This window comes from Scyliorhinus torazame, chromosome 9, assembly GCF_047496885.1.
Source record: "Scyliorhinus torazame isolate Kashiwa2021f chromosome 9, sScyTor2.1, whole genome shotgun sequence".
Classification (NCBI taxonomy): Eukaryota; Metazoa; Chordata; class Chondrichthyes; order Carcharhiniformes; family Scyliorhinidae; genus Scyliorhinus; species Scyliorhinus torazame.
Window position 1 is genome coordinate 96,008,141 of NC_092715.1, and position 21,145 is coordinate 96,029,285.

At 38.8% G+C, this 21,145-nt stretch overlaps 1 long non-coding RNA gene across 6 annotated transcripts; it reads left to right on the forward strand.

Moving 5' to 3' along the window:
- Window positions 1-3,079: 3,079 nt before the first annotated feature.
- Window positions 3,080-21,141, forward strand: LOC140429382 (uncharacterized). Of its 6 annotated transcripts, none has more exons than XR_011949063.1 (3): window positions 3,080-3,289; window positions 19,965-20,141; window positions 20,573-21,141. It is a non-coding gene; the product is annotated as an uncharacterized lncRNA (long non-coding RNA). The 6 variants fall into 6 exon arrangements; XR_011949068.1 differs by having other exon boundaries at window positions 3,081-3,289; window positions 20,040-20,141; XR_011949065.1 differs by lacking the exon at window positions 3,080-3,289 and adding an exon at window positions 6,769-6,951.
- The last annotated feature ends 4 nt before the right edge of the window (window positions 21,142-21,145 follow it).

The following is a 21,145-nucleotide window of genomic DNA, read 5'->3' on the forward strand; positions in this document are numbered from 1 at the left end:
CCCCATCAACCCCCCCCCCCCCCTCCCCCCGAACCCGACCCCTCCACCCCATTCTTCCCAACCCAAATTCTCCTCAGACTGGGTTCTCTTTGTTTTTGTCCCATTATTGCACGATTTTAATATCTTTTACACTGAATTTTTGCTGTTAAACGCGCTACCTGGACTGTTATGCTCCCTCGACCTTTTTTCTCTTGTCCTACTTCATTTTTACAGGGGTGGATTTTAAACCGCTGTAACCACAAGATTTGTTTAAAATATTTTTTAAAAAGGGACTCCCTTAGGGGAGCTAACTATGCAAAGGCGAAAGCACTATCAGTCGGTTCAAACATTTAAAAAAAAATAACTGTACTATTACAGTTTCAGTTGAGTGAAATGAATATATTTTCATTCCATCTGTCCATCTTCACCGCTTACTCTTGTCACTTTTTTTGCACAGTTTGAACACGCTTTAAAAATAACAAATTAAAAAGATACTTGATCGGCCTAATTTTAAGCTGCAGAGCGCCATTGGTGTTATATTCAATATAGTTTGGGAGAAAGCGAGGACTTGAGATTAATCCTGAAAAGTAATTTGTTTTAAAAACAGTCTACTTAAATTGAACCCCCGCCCCAAAGCTTTTGTCTAAAAAGGTGGTTTTATTTTACAAACAGATGTCATTTGCCAAATAGGAGAAGTATGTTTACCTTCTAATACTTTCCCATTTAACTTCTCGCATTTCCAAACCCCAGTATTTTCACAAAACAAATCTATTAATCTCCATAAGTGCAACAAAGTTAGTGCCTGTTCAGATTTTGCACTGATGAGCTGGTGGCCATTGTAATTGACTGACGTTTGAATTTAATGGTAAAAATGTGGGTGAAGGAGTGGAAACTAATAAAACTCTTTTTTTAAATAGCGATTGCACTGGGTACATGGCGTCTCCGTGTCTTTCACTGAGAGAGCCCAAGAGTTTTATTCCTAAATGAGTTAAAGACCCATTTACTGATGTCGTGTTCTATTCATCAACCTACAAGACGAGATTCTTACATGAAACTATTTGTTTGCTTACACAACCAGCTGGGCGCAATTTCACGTCTGAGATATCCATCTGAAAGCGACTCTCATTTATTATCCCCACTTGTCAGGGAGTACGTTTCAAACCCTGCACCGAAGACTCTGTGTTTCAGCATCCACCCACCTCATAAAATAAAAGCCTCTAAAAAGTTTACATCTCGCATTTCACTATCTGTCCAAGAGAGTGCACGAGTGCACAGCCCAAAGCTTTGTAATGTCACTTATTGGGGATTCCATTGCAACTCTCTCTGGCATGTCCTCTGATTGAAGATACGCACATACGCCATGTATTTAATTGTTGCACTTCGGAAAGAAGGCCGCTGACTTTCAGACAGACACAAAGTTTATTTACCGCCAGTTCTCGGGCAAATATAAAACGCAGTTTATCATTTACTGGATATTTAATGAATCGAAACATTGTGTTAGCATGACATCTTCTCCAATTTATCGATGTGATGAATCATTGCCCAGTCCACGATGCCTTGTATGAAATACGCAACATCACGTGCATGGCATCATATGAACAGTTCGGCGGTTATTATTTATGTCTTAAGGAATATGGACCAAGCCGCATTAACACCCTAGGCAGAAGTGGGGAAGGGGGGGGGGGGGGGGGCTTGTTAAGATGTATGTGAGGTTGCAATGTCACTGTCAAACAACATGAAAGGATTTCTAAAATTCTCAGCAATGATATGTACTTCCTGATGTATTATTAATAAAATGAATTGATATAACATCGTTTGCATTGTTGACAAATGGATTTGAATAAAATGGACTGCAAAATGAAACAACAAGGCTATGTGGGTTTATTTTCCCCTGTCTCTCAGTAAGTCTGTTAACAGGCAAGATGATAGCTGTATAATTGTGTATATATCTTCTTGTCTATAGAGTCCTAGATCAAGCTGAGGCAATGGATCAAATAAAACGCTACGGGATATAAAATATACCAGTCGTGAGGGCTTTTTTTTCCAAAGGGGGCTGTGGGATGGCTTCTGTAAGCGAACCGTTTGTGTTGATTTAAGAAGACGTTTGCTGTGTATAACATTCAAGGCTGATAATATCATTGCTCGGCCAGATAAAGCATTGCCCAAACCATTGGGTCAGCTATCGATCCCTGTGCGCGCACACACAGCTCCAGTCTTCGCTGCAAAGCCTCATTAGCATTCTCGGCCCATGGACCTGCATTGACAACTAACAGAGATATCTATGTCCTCACTATTTGTTCTCTCATTTCGTCTTCATTTTTGTTTCTGCGGGGGCTCAAATGTCCACACATGTTACAAATAGTGTTTCCTCGTAGAAATAAGAATCGATGCGGTTTGGAGAATGCAACATCCTTGTGGAGCTGCACAAAATACTTGCCTATGTGGCCTACATGATATTTTCCCTGCATTTGTCGTTTGCAGCTTCCAGGCTGATAATAACATGTTAAATGAATGAAATGAATAAAGCAATCAGGGCATTTCTTTTGGCACCAGGCATTAAATTGTGGTTTCACACGCTGTGTGACGCTGCCCATTTCTTCAGCTGTCACCATTTCGTCTGAGTTCCCCCTCATTTGATTTCCCAATAATAACTCTACTCATTACGTAACGACGGCATCATTCTAAACTCAAGTCAGCAGCATTGTGCAGAGTCTGGGAAGGTGCTGCACATTTTACTGACACACATGGCCAGCGCAACCGTGTGCTGGCAAACAATTTATTCTGTGCAGTCTTTTCTCCACTTTCGCTCTTGTTGGTCCTAACCATGCTTAATGTCTTTGGCGAACAAAACAACATCTGCACTTGAAGCAGAACTCTCCAAGTTTACAGTCCTGCTTTACCCATGGTATTGCAATGCTTGGCTGTAATTTTCGAAACCAAGATTCTTATCGATTAGAAACTTATTTTCAAAGTTGTTTCCCCCCCCCCCCCCCCAACACCCCTCCTTCTTCTCTAAGCCTTGTTCCTCGCTTGCTTTGTCGATTTAAAATATGCATGTCGCTCAGGAATGCAAGTCACGAGTCCAAACTTTGTGTCCAACCTCCCACATGAAATGATCCTTTTATAAGGAACCCGATATGTCTCAATCTGCACTTAACTGGGAGCCTTTGGGTATGGGGAGCGTAGCCCCTTCTAAAAAAAAACACAGCACCGAGATTCCATCCAAAACCCCAGGCTTTTTTTTCACAGGGAAGAAATCTAGCACACATAATAAAAGGAGGCAGCGGCCAGAAGGGAAAGTCTGCAAAAAGTAAGAGTTTTATTTCTTTTGAGATTGGATTTAGGTTGTCATTAAGTACAAATGTAGCAACACGTGGCATTTGCATCTGAGCGCTATTTGTATATGTTTGGGTGTGAGTGTGAGAGAGAGAGAAAGAGAGGGAGGGAGAGAGGCAGAGCGAGATGGGAAAAAGAGTTTGCAAAAAGTGATGAAGAACAGCGGTATTATTTTTTAACAGTACAGTTATGGAGCAGTGAGTAGGTGAATTCACAAATTTACATATTTTAAAAAGTATAAATTGATATAAAACGGTTTGGAGAAGACTCTAAAGGCAAGAATACAACAAACGAGAACACGTGAGAAGGATGGCGATTATAGAGGGGGGGGTTGTTGGGGTGAGAGAAGGGGGCTTTTGTTTGCAGACCCGGGGTTCAGTGAATGGTAAAGTAAATGGAAAGATTGAATAAGCGCAGAGTGGAGAGGTTTCACTTGAAGATCTGACAGACACAGGCGATGGCCTCGGCTGGAGTTTCTCTGCAGCTTGTGTACAGTGAGTGTAAAGAGAATGAAACATTGAAGAGTCAGTGGGAATGTCAGGAGATTCCTTCTGCTATGCACTCTGATCACCAACAATGACGTCAATACATTTGAAAGACATCCTCTGCAGAGTACAAGACGTGTATGTGCGCATATTTGTTACAATATATATGGAAAAGGCCCCCTTCTTGCGTAGGCCACACTAGGTATGGACCATGGTGTGATTGAGATGACCTTTTCTTATTTTCACCACATTCACATGTGGAAAACTTAACACGAGTAGAGTAATGGGGGAGGGGGTGCAAACACCTGGGTTTTCGTCCATAGTGCCGCAGCACTTGAAGTACACAGCAGCCGATCCGTGATCTGACTCCATGATCAACTATCTCTTTAAAAGTTATTTGGAAACATTCTGTTGCAATTATACACCATGCTGAGCCCAATTTTATTAGTGCCTTATTTTAATAGTCACATTGCTTAGTCAACAGCGCTTGCATTTAATAACGGTCTCTCGCTCCCTCTATAGATTAATATATATATACACCACTAACCCACATACTGAACTGTCACTATCCAAATCACTGACAGAGGATTAAAATATCAACCTGTTCACTTTTCCCCAAATGTTTTTTCAAAAACTGCGCGCACATTTTACATTGTATTGTTCGTTAATGCAGATCCACGATTATGTACTGGGTCGTAACTAAATCTAGAAATACACTCCACAACGATACCGTTTTCAATGGGGTCGAAGGGAGACGCCATCTGAGCATTTTAGTCATTTCTCCCGAGGTAAAAAAAAATCACAGATGTTGGTTTGCTAGACCTGATTTACACTCCAATTTCCCTGAAGTTTAATATATCCGAAGTAGAAATCATGTAGCATGACAATATGCGCGGGCTGGAACATTTGCAACGTAACACCGTATCCGCTGTATAACCAGCCAGTACGATACGTGGAAAAAAAAAGCATCTGCCTTTCCTGCAATGACATGTGCGAGGTGGGTCTATTGTGAACGTTGAAACGCTGTAAAGGGAAGAGGAATTGATGAACTGGCACACATACGTTTAGGACATTCAGGACAGTTTTATGACAAAAAGCTAGACCCTTCATATGGTTCTTTAGATTTAATATTGCGTAAACCCAGAGACCCAGTGTTGCTATATCGTAGCTATAACAAAGCTAAGAGAGGCTGAGAAAGATTTTGTTTAAAAAAACTCATAAACTGTACCACAACCAGCAAATGTTCAAATGTGAATTTGTTTTAATTTAATTGCACATCAGTACAGACAGGCGTGGAGCTGAGTGAATGATGTTGTGGCTAATATTCTTCTAATTTAGAATTTATTTACCTAATTTCTCAGCATGGCTCCTATTTTTCTTCATAATGGATGGCTAGATTGTTTTGTTAGGTTTTTTTCTCGTCTTCTCGTTTTAGCTGCAGCGCTCCAGATTGAACGTGTAGCCAGCAATACATCATGATATAATCAGTCCCCTCCCCCTTGCGAAAAGGGGGACGCGGACTCTTACTAATTCCCCAATATGTCTACAATAAAAGCCGTGCAGCCTTTGGTGAATTAGGAGCCTCAATGTTTCGCAGATGTGCCACTTAGACCAGAACTTGACCCTCTGATTCCCTCGTAAATAATCCACTACTAAACGTTCCCGTCAACATACATTTTCCTGCATAAGCAAGCAAGTCGGTAAAAAAAAAAGAGAGAAAGAATGAAAAACAAACAGAAAATACCTTCAACAGCAAGCTGCAAGCGAGGCTTTTCAATATAGATGCGCCAGGTAATGACTCTTTGCCGGCCACATCCCACACTTTAATATATTTGGCTTATTGCTGATATTGAGTCAGCCATTTTTAATTTTAATTCATAGAGAGACTTGCAAGAGAGCGAAGCAGCAACAGTCGATAAAAATCCTACAAGCCTGAGAATTGAGCGCTCCAGGGAGGACATCACTAGCTTTTGGTAGCACTTTGTGGCCTACATACCGTTGCTATGATTACAGAAGCACATCGTCTTCTTGTAAAAAGCCAAAGCTTTAATCTTTGTAGCATGTTGCCTTAAAGCCAGCCCGGACCGACGTTTGTTTAAAGTGAGAGTGAGTGAACCGCTGTGGCTGTGGGGAGGGGGAGAGGGAAAGGGAAGGAATAGCCCTTTTTCTGAGTGACATGACCTCTCTGTTCAAAGGCCAAGCAAGAAATAAACGCTCCTAATCTGAATGGGGGGAATTTTTTTGCAGGTTTGAAACCCTTTCTTTTGAAATGGGATGAATTTAGAGTCAAGGGGCAGCCTTTCTTACTCAACATCGGAGCATTTAAAGAGGTTCTAAGACCATACTAGCAAAGGACGTTGTCTGTTTTGCATTTTTATGAAAATTAATTCTGTGTACGTTGACAAAATCATTAAAATTATGTTAGCAGACATCACGTGGGGGGTTCTAGGAACAGACTGGACATAGGGTGGACAGAGACAGCAGGGGCATGCACGCTTTAAGACAGGGGGTCTTTATTAAGTTGGAGCATTTAGAGAAAGAGAAACGAATATCTTACAAAGCTCTCACTATACTACTGACAACAAAACCTGTCAGATCTTCGCTCTCTGTTACCAGAAAGGAGACAGTGTCCTCATGTGAACACCTTTCAAGGCACTATTTAGAGACGTCTTTGTGAATACTCACTTTCTGAAAGGGAGTCTTAAGTACAAAGGCGAGCTACGAAAATTCGCTCAAACTAAAGTTTATAAGAAAGTTTCATTCACAGTTTAACCAGCCTTTGTGTTATCACGATTATTTAACTTCAGACCGACACTTCCGAGTAGTCTTCTCATGTTTGGTAACGACTCAAATGCTGCACATATTTCAAATATTCTCTCTGTGGAGGACGCAGAAGGTTTCGCTGGTTATTCTTTGCTATTCATTCAGACAGTTGAACTCGGTTTACTAATTGTTGCTCTTCGGATTATACATTAATGTCCCTCCGAACTTCGCACGTGATTGCTGTGTGAAAATTTAACTCACGCTTTCCATAACATTATAAAGACAGAAGAAGGAAGGACAAAGGACAGTTTAATAAGCTATCATTGGACAGAAGGAATGTGGTGGTTTTAATAAGAAACAAGAGGAGGAGGGGGAGCAAAACATTCAGGTGAAGCTCAGTTTTTTTTTTACGAACCACATCAAAGAAAGTTTAAAATCCCCTGCGTTCAGCTCCACAGAGATTTCGCAAGTGGGGATGTTTGATATATAGATGAGAGTGTTAAGGTAAGACGTGCTGTCACAATGCACTCTTGCTAAAACTATACAATTATACACTGCAAAACTGTACAACAGGGGCCAGTACGCACCTTCAATATAAACTGTAATTTTTTATTCATCTCCTGCAGAATATTTAATTTGCAGTCTGCCTTATATGGAATTGCAAATATTAAAGCGCCGGCAGCATCCAGTTAACACCTTTTACTAAAGGGAGCATTTCGACAGACGTTAAGCAGTCTCTTTATAATGTTTGCAATTGATCTCACTTCTGTTGCCGTATCTTCTTTCTGTACCATCCTCCATTCATTTACCAACACAGACCAATAAAACATAAAGGAGAAATCAAACAATTTCTGTGAAACAATTAATGACATCTATTCTGCCACGAAACCATTAGAAGAATACTTTCTAACGTTTTGCAGGAATAAAGCTTAGTGCCGCTGGCATCTATGTTCTTTGCCTTTTAATGCTATTAACCGATGTTGTTCCACACTCTGCATTCACCGTGTTCTAACATATTGGTGTACAGTTATACTGATATGCCTTTGTCTATTGGCGATTAGCCTGTTCTGAAATCTGTATGTATTCGAAGCTTATGATGTGATTTTCTTTACATTTCAGTGAGCTAGTTTGGATTTTTGTAAACGAGGCTTCAGTTGAAGGTTATTGTCATTGTCGCTTCAAATTGCAGCAATTTTCTCAGTCTTCTCCTTAGCATAATGCTGAATCTCATTCTCTCTGCTGTGACTTTTGATGTGGGGAGAATGTAAGTAGATGCGTATTGTTTTAAAAGTGTTTGTTTCCATTGGATTCACACATGAGAGTTATTACGGATGCCTGGTCAAAATAATAACAGAATATGAACGTGCCCTTCCATGAATACCTGAAGGAAGAGAACAGAGATAATTACCATAGAAACCGCGATTATTAGTCTTAAAATGAGGTGTGAGGTAGACAGTATGTCTGATATTTTAGTTGTCTTTTCGATCCTTTGTTCGGTCGCTGTAACACCCCCGCCCCCCCCCCCCCCCCCATTACCCCCCTCCTCCTCATATCTACCAAATAAGACCCCATGACGTTTCTTGGCGCAGTTCGACCACAATTTCAGTCCATTTAAGTAGGGGCTGCTGGGCAATACAGCGCTAGGTTTATAACTGTGTTACATTTGCGGGCATGTTGTTCCCATTGAATTAGGCGAAGGACCAGGTGATTAATTGACGTGAAAGTTCGTGATTCCGGTTGTGTACATTTACTAGTTCTGTTAAACAAAATCTTGAGCTATAATAAACCATCCCAGAACTTTGGAGTAGAAAAATGAGCAGAGGTTAACTCTGAGGAAATTAGATGCACCACACCAGTTATGTCACTGTGCTGCTAACAACTTCAAGATGAAATAATTATAATATTCAAGAAAATAAAACCAGGCATCGTTTGTAATGTTGTATGAACTAATGAGTTGTGATTCAGTGTCAATATCCCCCCCCCCCTTTTAATAGTTAACTGTCTGTGCAATGTGATTATGAAAATAAAATGTCTTACATTTCTAGAGACATTTTAATAGCAGCCAACTTAGTGCGAAGAAGACTGCAGTCACAGTTATATATTCCAAAACAAAACGTTGGCTTGTTCCCTTTTAAAATTTCAATTTGCGTGCTGCAAGACCAAACAAACTATTTCGATTCGACTTGAACCTAGCAGGATAGAAGGTTTTCATGAACATTCAATGCAAAAAATAAATCGAATATGCACATTAATCTCTGATAAACCAGTTCACAGTAACTTCATTGCAGTGTTAATGTCAGCTTACTTGTGATAATAAAGATTATTATTAAAATAGGCAAAAGGCAAACGCTTCAAGTGCCGAATATGAGTTATATTTTACATAGGCTTTGTGTACTATCTTAAAGCACCTCACTGAGAGACTTGGCATAGCAAGGCGAAATATCCAACTAAGGTTTTCCTTCACCTTGTTTCATGGGAAGATGGATCAACACTACTTCGAGTTGTTTGGGAACGTTTTCCTTATATCCCCTCTGCCACCTGATATGAGTAAAGGTATAATTGCAAGATAACTGAATTAAAATATTGCAGAGGGCAGATACCATTTTAGTTAATAGGATACTCATCAGACTTTTTCCGTAGCACAGAAGTTAAGTGCTGACATTTAATACATTTACACGATATATATTTTAAGGAAGTAAATTCATGAACCTCAGATCACTGCAAGCACCGTTCAGCCACCTAATTAGGAGCATCGGATAGCAACGTGTCTCTCTTCATGACAATGTATTTCAACTCGAAGAGAGTCCATCTTGTAGATTGTTATTTGTGTTTCAAAACATTATTCAAAATAAATTCTACCAGCTACAAGACACAATGCTTGTTCGTCTGCGATAACTGCACAATGTTTACATTCATGAAACCAAGACAGATAGATAGATAGATACCAGAGCTAACCACCTTTACATAAATGTATGTATCGTGCACAATTAGATGCCAATGATTGACCCTTTGAAATATCATATTTGCTTAAAAGGTTTACAAGTGCTAGATGTTTGTCCCTATGTATCCCATTGATGAATGTTCACGCAGTCTTTCCATAGTTGTTAGATTGTTTGTCTAAATGTGCAGTGCTGTGATCTTCAGGGACTGTTCCACTCGTCCCCTGGTGCTGCGATGTAGTTTCGGAACTTGAGTGCTAGATGGCGCTGTACACAGCTCCAACTGCAGGAGGAGACGGAAACATTTGTTTCAAGCTGTTTTGCTTTAACATTTATTTTAAACACTTTCACGCACATGCACAGCTGTCCGGGTGTTTTAGATTTTAATACAATCACACAGCCCAGTTCGTTACATCGCGTTTGATCCCCCCACAAATGCACAGTCGATGTAGATCACAATGTATTAGTTTCCTAGCCCAATTATTGTTTAGCTTTATTAGATTTCGCACTAAAAAACACATCTGTAGCTGGAGGCACTTGAGACCTTATTGTCACATATGCTTCACAATGGTCAAAAATATTTTAAACAATAAACGCACTTGCATGTGATACGTTTTATCATCCATGGATATGAAATGCCATTGAAATGACACACCCTACATTTATAATAAATCATTTTCACCTTCTGGACATTTTGTCATTCAATTCTCCACTTAACATCTCAAACAACCTGAGAACTTATTCGGCAGTAACACTGCCTTGCTCGAGATCGGCATGGTTAATTATTGATCGCTTAACCATGAGCTCAGTACATTTTTAATTGCACTAGAACTTTTTCGACTTAGAATCAGTTAACGCTGCCCAATCGAGCGCTAAGTACAATATTTGCCTGCAATTGATAAACATGGAAGTAGCTTCCCGTACAGAAATGCATCAGATTTTGGTAAACGTGATTTGCCAGGGGGTTTGCAGGAACTAATTGTATTTATCGATCTGGCAGAAAAATTCGATTTGTAATATCAAATGAAGCTTTGAATAAAGATCGCAGAATTAGTCTTTTCGCGTCGGATGTTCCCTTCAAACTTAGAAAAAGAACAAGCAAATAAATGGGAACGAGTTTCAGTTTGAAGTAAATGGAAACCAGATTCCAGGGTCAGACAAAATGACTAACTTGCACGTTAGCGGCGACCCGATAGTTCTTTTCTACACGGTCTGCGGGGGGCGGGGGGGGGGGGGGGGGTTCATTTTCGCTCACACCCCATCAATTATATGTTGTTGATCAAACATATTAATCAGATTTTTAAAGTAAATACTAAGTACAGATCGGCTGCATTAAAAAAATATCATGTGTGGATCCCTATTTGTATAATTTAAAAGTGAGTCGTGGCTGAACGGGGCATTGCAAACTGCGTTCAATAAATTTGCAATCAATCTAACTTTTAAACTGCTTTAATCAATCTGTTTCAATGTGCTTGGTAATGCAGAGGCGTATTTTGCGCGAAATAACCGAATCGATCTGTCGAACATTATGTGAAAACGCAAAAGGTTTCGCCCGTTAGTTTTGCAATCATACCTAACTGGTCCGTAAAAGCTGAGGTAACTGAATATCGGTCACGCGTTTCAATCGCATTCTTTGTTCGTGGCTATTTTGCATTTGATTCGGAATTTTACACTTGCTTCCCGTTCACTGTCGTGAAACGGAAAGCCGAGCAGAACCGGCCGCGGCTGCACTGTAACAAGGTGGCACTGGAAACCCAGAGCAAAGAGCAGTAATCGTGGTGCAGTGGCGCGTCTGCAATCTCACCGCGCGGCAGCCGGGGAGTGGAGCCTGCATAGCGGCCACTGCACACCTGCAACACCAGGCCATCCTCCCACAGCAACTGCCAACTCTGTGGACAGCCAAGTAAATACAGGGTTAATTCGATTTATTGGCTGGTTAAATATCCTGTTAAAAAAACGCCATGGGTTAAAATTATTGTTCATTATCAATTTTTATGTAATATATTTCAGATACCTTAATTAATATTAACATAAAAAATGACGAGACCCATTAATTCAATATGGATTTTTAATTCAACGTGAGATATTGAATGACAATCTTCCTTATATGCCTTGCCAGAGTAACAACGTTAACACGATTCTCATCCACAAGTGAATGGATGGAATTTTACTTTTTAGAATTAAGACAGCAATATGGGATATATTATCGTTGCTGTTTGCTTTCCCCGGCGAAATTGTATTTGAAATTATGCCAGCTTATCTGTGTCATTAAAGCCATGATTCGATAGGAAATCTCCAAAGCAAAATGGTTCCATCTGTTAAAATCTTAACGATTGCTGTGCACACATGAACTAAATAGATTTGGGATATTTTGGAAGGGATCGAATCTGAAAGGAGCTTGAAAAAAGTTTGGAAAAACTTCTGCTCTGGTTTTTGATTTTAGAAATTCCCAGTGCCAGTTTAAAATGTACAAAAAATATCGAGAAACGAACCTTTGCCACTGGACTTTTTAAAGTCATCGGTATGGCATGTTCTTGTTCAATTTTTATACGGTACTTCCTTTTGGGAGTGAAAATTAGGCAAAATTACAATTGATGTGCATTATGAAATTAACCCAAGTGAAATAGACGCAGTTCAGAGCAGCATTGGGAACGCAAAAATCAGTGCTGTGCTAAGGAGCAGTTTTCTTTTCAATTTACACACGGATTTTCTGTCTGAGATCAAACGGCAATATCTTAAGATTGATATTATCAGTTATTAGAAACCAGTGTGTTCCAATGTTATTATTCACATCAAAGAATAGAAATAAACCATTATGCAACACGGTTATTAGGCGATAATACCCCTGTTTCGGCCTATTTCGTGACAAAAGACTTGCGTTTTACTGAAGGGATAATACTGGCATGAAAATATCATGTATTTTGGGGTTTTTCTGACAATACAATAATTTGAGTCGAACGATTTCTTCAGAGGTTATTCTAATATAAATGTTGATGCGACACTTTCAATTTCTCCAATTTAAAAATCGCAATCGATGAAAGAAGTATTGCCTTTTATAAATTCATTAGTTTTGAAAGCGGTTCATATATTTGGTAAAGATTTGGGATATGATATTGATTTCCATGAAAGTATCAAGGAAGCTTTTTCTTTTTATAGCATCACCATATAGTGGGCAGTTTGCTTTCACTAAATAGAAGCAAGTCCATCTTTGACGTTGACAAATGATCTACATAGAACAAAAGCCATTTAGGGATGACTTTGAAGGGTTGCAAGAGAAAAAAGTGGCCAGGTGAAAAGGGTTTAACCAGGTTCAGTGGACAGATGACAAGCCTGTCTCTAGCCGGAGCTGGTGAAGCAAGATCTAAGGCTAATAGAAGGAAGAAGGCTTGCTATTTGAAGTGGTTAATCACAGAGGAAATAAACAAGATAACGTGTTTGTTGCAAAGTTAAAATAAATAAATCTTCAAATGGCCAAACGCTTGTGAAATGTTATCCTAATGCTCAGGATTTTTATTTGCGAGAACGGGAGGTAAATACCGATCTGTCCAATATGTAAGATATAAGCATTTCAGACACTGTGCGACCATTCTTCAAGCAATTCTCTTGAACAATTGTATAAAATGATTAAAGTCACGCAATTCAACAGGTCGATGAACATATATATATATGAATACAAATATAATAGCGAATGTACAGTATTGTGCAATGCACTCCTTTTGCATGATTTAAAAGATTCGCGTAGATAACCTATGAATGATCCTAGTATCAAGAAAGCAAAATTAAATTCTAAGTTTACATTTTAATTTTGAAAGCAAGTTTCTCATACTTGGAAAAGAATTGAACAAGCAAGGCTGATGGCTGCCGATTCCTGTTTGCTACATAGATTTTAACTGGTGGAAGATTGTTTGAAGAACCTGGGCAGCAATTCGGATTCAGGAAGAGAAAGTGGGAAGGGGAATAGATTAGGATATTTTCATTTTGCTCTTTTTATTTTAATGCTGAATATTGTTGGGTTGCTGTCAGGATCTGGATATTTAGCACGAGTTTGATACGGACGGTGGCTCCAGAGGCTCATCTCCAGGGGGCTTTAATTAACAAGCTGTCGGGAAGCTGCAACTCCTGCCCAAAAGCAAATCCGTTCATACATTCCAGGTGTAATTCAACAGATACTTCATTTCTGGATTAAGTAAGGTCACTAGTACCAACGTTTTATTTTACAGCTTTCCTTTATATACCTATATACATACATACGTACATACATATGTAATAAGCCCCAATAAAACTTTCTGAATTGTAATATATATTTTCAATTTAAAGCTTCTGTCAGTCTCTGAATGGTAACAAAATCGTAACCAACAATAAAGGGCTTAGTTGGAAATATTTTCGAAAACGCAGTGAAAATTAAACGTCCCAGGAAGAGAAGTCAACCAAAAAGGCAGAAAAGTGCATCATGAAGATGATACAGAAAAGTGCTTCTGAATATTAAAATATTAAATACTGCAAGAGTTAATGAGACACACGGGGAGACAAAGGGAGTAGGTGATGTGAATTTAAAAAAGAAAGAGAAAAGTCGTAGAATCAGGCGGTTGAAAAGAAATAAAATAAGCAGAAAATCGAAACACAGAAACAATACTAAAAACAAGGATAGAACTAGCGAGAGCTAGTTTGACCCAATTGGCCAAAGAGCAGAATCTAGAGAAATATATCTGCTACCACGTGTACACATACATATATGAGGAACATGCGTACAAATGATGCTATATGTTATATATTTATTCAAACTTTAGATAATAAAGGAGTTGTAGGAATTCAAAAAAGTCACTTGTTTCTGCCCTTCATTAACAATGCTATGATGTAAAGGCCTTACTTTTCTTCCTTTTACTGTATTTGCCAAGAGATATGCCTGAAAAGTGCCTGATTTCTGACAGTGCTGCAGTGCGCTGTCCATGGTGCTACTCAATGCCGAGCGCTCAATGCCTGAGACTGCAGTAACTGAATGGTGTTTGACTCTGCAATCTCCCCACTACCAATTCATAGGGATGCACACCCTCGTGTTGTAAATAAGTAAATGGTACATGGCGCTCTGCTCTTTAATGTTTCCATTTGCCATCACCCCCCAAGGTTTTCTGTTTCGAGAGCTGACAGCAGCTTAAATATGTTTTCTTTGAACTACGGCGTTCAATTTTTAGATAGATGCGAACTGCTTGTGATGACAAGTAACTTCTGCTCACATATTATTTTACAACAACGTTCTCAGATGTGTTTTGGATTTTCACATTCAATGTTAATTATATATATATATATATATAAGGACGTGCTTAAAATGTCATGCCATGAATTAAACCACATCAAGTACCTATAGCTATAGTTTGTGTATTCAAATGTTATGCTGGAGAATTTATATTTCACAAGTTAGGCTCCGTGTAAAATATCTAACTTAAAACCTCAGTAAATATCCAAATGCAATGAGTAGAACAAATAATAAATAATAGTACAGTTATTTCTAGAATCTAGAAATGGGTATATTTAAACTATCCTTTACATTTTAAACGACATAAGTTGACACAAGGACGACCAATAGAAGGCAGGACAACATAAATAGAAATTGATGTCGGTGTCCCATATAATATTTCAAACATTGATATTTAATATCAACACATATATAGATGTGATATATAGTGATATATCGAGAGTTTCAGTTTGGTTTCCTGAGTCGCCTATATCCTCTGCATTCTGTGAGATGTTAAATGTTTCAGAGTAAATAAAATCAATCAATACTTGGCACTTTGGCCACCTCTCCAGATATTAAAACAAGTGCACAGAATAGGAACAGACTTCCCAAGTTGCTGTTGATTCGATAACAGTTTTAAAATACTGTCCAAAAGCAGAGGTGACAAATATAGCGACAACGGGGGGGGGGGGGCTTGATATTTTATCACGTAAAATTGCATCCATTTATGTTACAGTCAATAATATCCACTTCAAACGAGTTGGAGTTTCGTGAAATTAAATCTATTGATTAATTATTTGGCTGTAATGTCATCGGAGATCTTGGACAATGGGGGGACAAGGGTCGGAAGTAAACCTTACTGGACTGTCCAGTTCCAATCTCCATTGCCTTCTATTGTTTTCGCATTAAATTGCTATCGCTCATATTGAGCACAAAATAAGTCTGGTTTATTTTCGTGTATTCAAAGTGTTCCTCTGATAAAGTTGAGTAAAATGGTTCCAACTGGCTGAAATGTATTTAGTTTCAAAACGAGCTCTTTGAGCACAATGGCACCTGTGCACCAAAATGCAATGGATCCATGGATATTTGACTTATGTTTTATTCAGAGACCAGTGTGAGTTGATCCAGACGTCGATTTATTTAACTCTAATTTGAAAGTTCAGGTCCAGTAGCCCGTAGGAAATCAATGTGGAGATGCAGAACCATTTGGCGAATGTTGGCGCGGGTTGGACTGGCATCAACCTTGACCCTGAAGTCGTCGGTAGTTAAATCATTTTAGTTTTAACTATAAGTCTGGTTTAAAATATAATATATGATGTATGTAAGAGCGAATGCATCTCATTTTGCGACAGTTTAGTAAGATACTGGGTTTTCAAGACTACGCACAACTATTGTCGCTGCTGTTTGGGGCCCTTCGGAATCCCTATTAATAGCTTGTGGATATCGTTCCAATTCTGTCTTGCGGAATAAAAAGTTCGTTCGGTGCAAGTGAAGTGTGTTGTGGAACTTGTACTCTGCTTTCAACGTGAGATAAAACCGACCCGAAAACACAGTGAGTGGAGTAGTAACAAGCTGGAAGCTATGCAGCTACTTCTCAGCATTGGCACCAAGACAAAAAAAAACTTTTCACTGAGCTGAGAGCTGAATCGCTTGAATGGGAAGAAAGAAGGTGTTGGTCTGGAGCCTGTTGGTCGAGCAAGAGGAGCAAACTACCTGAGCTCCATCAGGGTCAGGGACGGGGACCTGGGTGGAGAAGAGCGAAGAGAACGCCAATCTGCAGGAAGCATCAGCCATATTCTTTAGAGAAAGGTGATCTTCTAACACCTCTTCAGTCTTACCTGCGCAGCAGCAAGTAACCAACAGCTGTCATTTGGCTAATTCTGCAATGCCACATTCCATAATCCTTAAGACCACAATATCGCAGAACCAGATGCGTTACAAGAACATTGCGCAGTCTCCTACCCTGCTTGGTGTGCATGTCTTTGACCTACCACAGTGTAGATGATAGCAGTATAAAGATAGTAAACATATTTGTCCCATTAAAATAGGAATAGTTTGGCTATCCGTGCTAATACAATTTAAGATTGGGACGCTCCACCCCCGCCCCCACCCCCCGCAATCTGCAATGATGCAGCACAGTGTATTTCGGTATAATTTCAGATATAACAGGCAGTGCACTTTTGAAAATAGCCCAAATTGGCCTTCTGCGAATATATCAGTGATATTGAGTGCAGTTGATGATCAAATTTCCGCTGCGTATCAATCAGGCATAAGGTTGATCAGAGTGGCCCCAACGGAAATTTGGCATTTCAGTTGTTGATCAATTTCAGGGCATGTGATCTGCTGATTTATCCTGCAATGTCACCAAAACGTTCAAATTTAAACAGAGATCCAAATTAAGTTTGACATAAATGTGTACAAAACCCTAAGATGTTCAGCGGCCCTTGAAAAGTGTACTGGTCTGTGTATGAGAGGCGCACAACTGCGTACATATGGATAAAGGGATACTTTTAATAGCAATATACCAAATCAAACATACAAATATACCAAATCAAATACAGACAAACGAGTCCGTATATTAATGTGCGGAAAAATCAGTGCTCTTCATGTGCAGTTACAATGGTTTTAGTTTTACGGTATAATAGTGATGATAGGTGGAGATTAGGGAAGAAACCCTGGCTAATTTCTGATTGGTACGAAGAGTATTTTACTCTTTAACTTTGGACCGTGAATTCATGTTTTACTTTCAAAATATCGAATCAGTATCTTTTTGTTCTCAGTGCGGGCAAGAATGCAGCAAGTTTAAGAAACGGATACCAATTTTGGTTTCAATAAAATAACTTGTATACCTAAATTTACATGTTTAACATTTCCTCAAATTAAAAAAAGAGGATTGCATCCGTGTGAGTTGAAAATACAATCCAAATGAATACAATCGTGTTTGAGGAGCTGTTCTCAATAGCGGAGCTTGGTTAGAGAAAATATTCATCGAAAATGCAAAAGTGTAACTAGCAGGGGAGGCCAATATCAACTAATAATTTCGTGGTTTCGCCAATATTTAAAAATTGTTGGCAATGAACATACGGTTAGAATTATTCTATATATATAAAATTCTGATTTTGATTTGAAAATAGAATTGGAATTGTGTGTAATGTATGAAATATACAACCACCTCATTATAAAGTACACCTGCAGTTAAAATCACTCATCAAACTGGTTTGTACGAAATAATGCATATAACCCGATTGCATCTGGCTAGCTATTTTATTCGACGAATCGCATTTTACGGAACTACTTTGAAGTAAAAGTAAAAGGACTGAAATCCCCACGTACATTTTAATCTCTATTATCACCGAGTAATAGATTTCAGTTACTAAGAAGCTATGTAAAGATTTCTACATCTCTTGAAGAAACACACATATTCTTTTTTTCTCTCCGAGAGACAGAGAAAAAAAACAAATCCCCAAGAAACTTTATAGAGCTTCTTAGGTTTTCCTTAGCATACGTGATAAAACATTGATTGTTGCAGCTTGGTGACCCATGAAATTTGGAGGTTAGTTTTCACTTCAGACTATAGCATATAATTATGCAAATAAAGAGCTGTCACTGATCCAGTGAATAAACTCACAAACACGAAGAGTACTAGCAACTAAAAAGGTTGAATCTAAAAGGTGAAGCTTTTGCCTATAAAAATATATGTTAAAATCACAAGAGTTAATGTTAATAGCATTCAGACGTATGGCTTAATTGACACTGGGAGATCTGCAAGAACTTTTATCGTGTGCTTCAGTAGTGCCTGTCAATCAATCAGAGGTGCATTAAACTATTTTTTTTGTATTTTTAACTGTTCTGATTGTTTACTGGAGCGATTCCATTCGTGTACTTCTATAAAGAAAGCTCGGTCCGTAATCGGATGAAACATTTTTGTCCATCACGTAATAAGCAACCTTGATAATTCTCACTGTGAGGTTTTTCCACGGGCACATGCACGAGGCCACCGTCCATTATTATCTTTCACATTCTTAATAAAGGTGGCACAGATTTAACATTTGAATTCATATGAAATATTTCTTAGCTATCAGATAGAAACTGTCAATCCTTGTCAATGCACTTGACCACTTTCAACAAGTGATAAGGACGTATGGATTATACTTCATTGACGTATATTAGCACATAATTAATATATAGCTCCAATACATGCATAAATACGTCAGCTCTATATGAATGTCATCTGAACTTCAAGGTGTGCCCCGCTATTTATTAATCGGTTATCAGTCACGAAGACCATTTATGTTTGCCTCCTGTCAGCAGCTAGGTATTTGTTTTTATATTTCTTAATGTTGGACAAAGATAATTCTACACTTGTTAGTAATACGGGAATAGAGAGACAAGTATCCGTTTCTTTCTAGGTCAGCTTTTTGGAGTCACAATGTTTATATCCAGTCCTATTTCCTGCGATAAACTAACATCAGAGAACAATTCAGTGAAAAACAAGCCCACAGCTGAGCAATGAAGAGGCCTGTAACTTATCATTTATAGGTTTCGCGATCGTATTTATTATTTATAGTTAAGTCATTTTTTAAAACTAGTTCCTACCTTCAATTATTGACACTAATTTTACTCAAACGCGGCGGACTGACAGGATGCCCACCAGATTTGTACAGGCTGCCCCATGCATCACGGCAGGAAGAATGCAAATTATTACACAACAGAATTTAACAACTGGCCGTAAATATAAGCTATTCAGAGAAAAACATTTTCACAGGGAAATGAAATGAAATGAAGAACACTCCTGCATGTACTACCAATCTGTACGCGGTGTTATGTGGACAGTATAGCTGGAAATCGTTAGCTATATGTTAATTCATATTCAGATAGGTGATTGAGTTCTGAGTTACTGCTTCAGGCCTATAGGTCATCGTATATTGATATGGGTCAAAGGTTCCCCCATCCTGCAGTATGTCGTACGATTAGAGATCTATGGGCGATAGAATGGATCCTTCACCGTTATTGCAAAAAATGATGTTCACTTCATTTCAGGTATCTCGAAAATAAGGTAGACAATAATTCTAGTTCTTTTCAAAAGATAAAACTTATATTTGCTTCAGATGGATACCCTCATTCCCTATTAGATGGAGTGGCACTGCATCGAGACATGATGTCCTACTTAAATCTTAAACGATATAAATATTTGTTTACAGCACATTCTCTTTTGAACTTTTATCCTTATAGACCAACATTGTGAAACATTTGTGAGATTCTTTCATGAAACAAACCGACTGATAATAACTCTGAAACTGTGTCCAGGTCGACATGTTGACATTCCAGATCTCATTGCGCAATTCACAACTGGTTTTCAGTCCAGAAAAGCGAGAAATCTGATCTGCTCCGCCTGACCCTGTTGCACAGGTAGGAAATGAGAGGGGAACATGCCTGCATTTGTATAATGCTATATTTCAAATTCAAAAGTAAAAGTTTTTATTTTTGCGTGCATTAAACACGTTTAGGGTATTGCCTGAGATTTAAGCTAAAATCGGGAATTCTGGATTAAAGGTGGATTAAAACGTTAGAGACAGGTTTAAAAACAACTCGCTTTTCCCAGGGTTGAATTTGAGGGTAGTACTTTTATCACCTGTGATAAGGACGACATTTTATTTCTTCAGAGTCACCAGTTTCCAATGTTCTGAAACCCAACGTCAAAAATTCTTGGAAGTAAAAATGAATTTTGTTTCAATTTCAAATGGGACAAACTTTAACATTTCATATATGTGAAAGGAACGCGTTTTCCCCCCTGTAAAGTTTAATCAGGATCTAAACGGTAATTTTCCTCTTTTCCCCAGATGTCTGGCGTGGGTAAAAGGAGGCAAGGTTCGAAGGCTTTGTTCCCAGTTGCACCAAAAAACCAAGAGGGATTACTGGGTTTGAAACAATCCCGGCGCTGAGGTTAAGAAGTAATTGAGTTAAATGAACTTTCGTTTCAATATTCTCATCTGATAAGGATGTTTGATAGTGACACGCCATTTTAATTCTCAGTGCAGATATCTGAATGACCAGGTGCTCTCACTTCTCTGTCCCAGTGTCCAGACTGTCACTGTGTCTGGAATTAGCAATACGATAGGCCTGGTAATGTCTCTGGACCCCACAAAGACTCGAATGGCCACTCATTTGACAGCTACTGTTTCTTCCGCTGAATATGTGACTTCCGCCTACAGACTTCCCATTGAAGATGAGGAAACATTGCTTCAAACTTGGGAAGTAACCTGATAACTGGAACTCTTTCAACTGATTTACTGCATCAAGGTCCAGCAAATGTATTAACGGCGAAGATGTACTCCATTCCTAAAACCGGTTTACTGGTTAATCCAATTGGAAAATTAAATAAAAATGTCAGAAATCATCATCATTAAAACGAT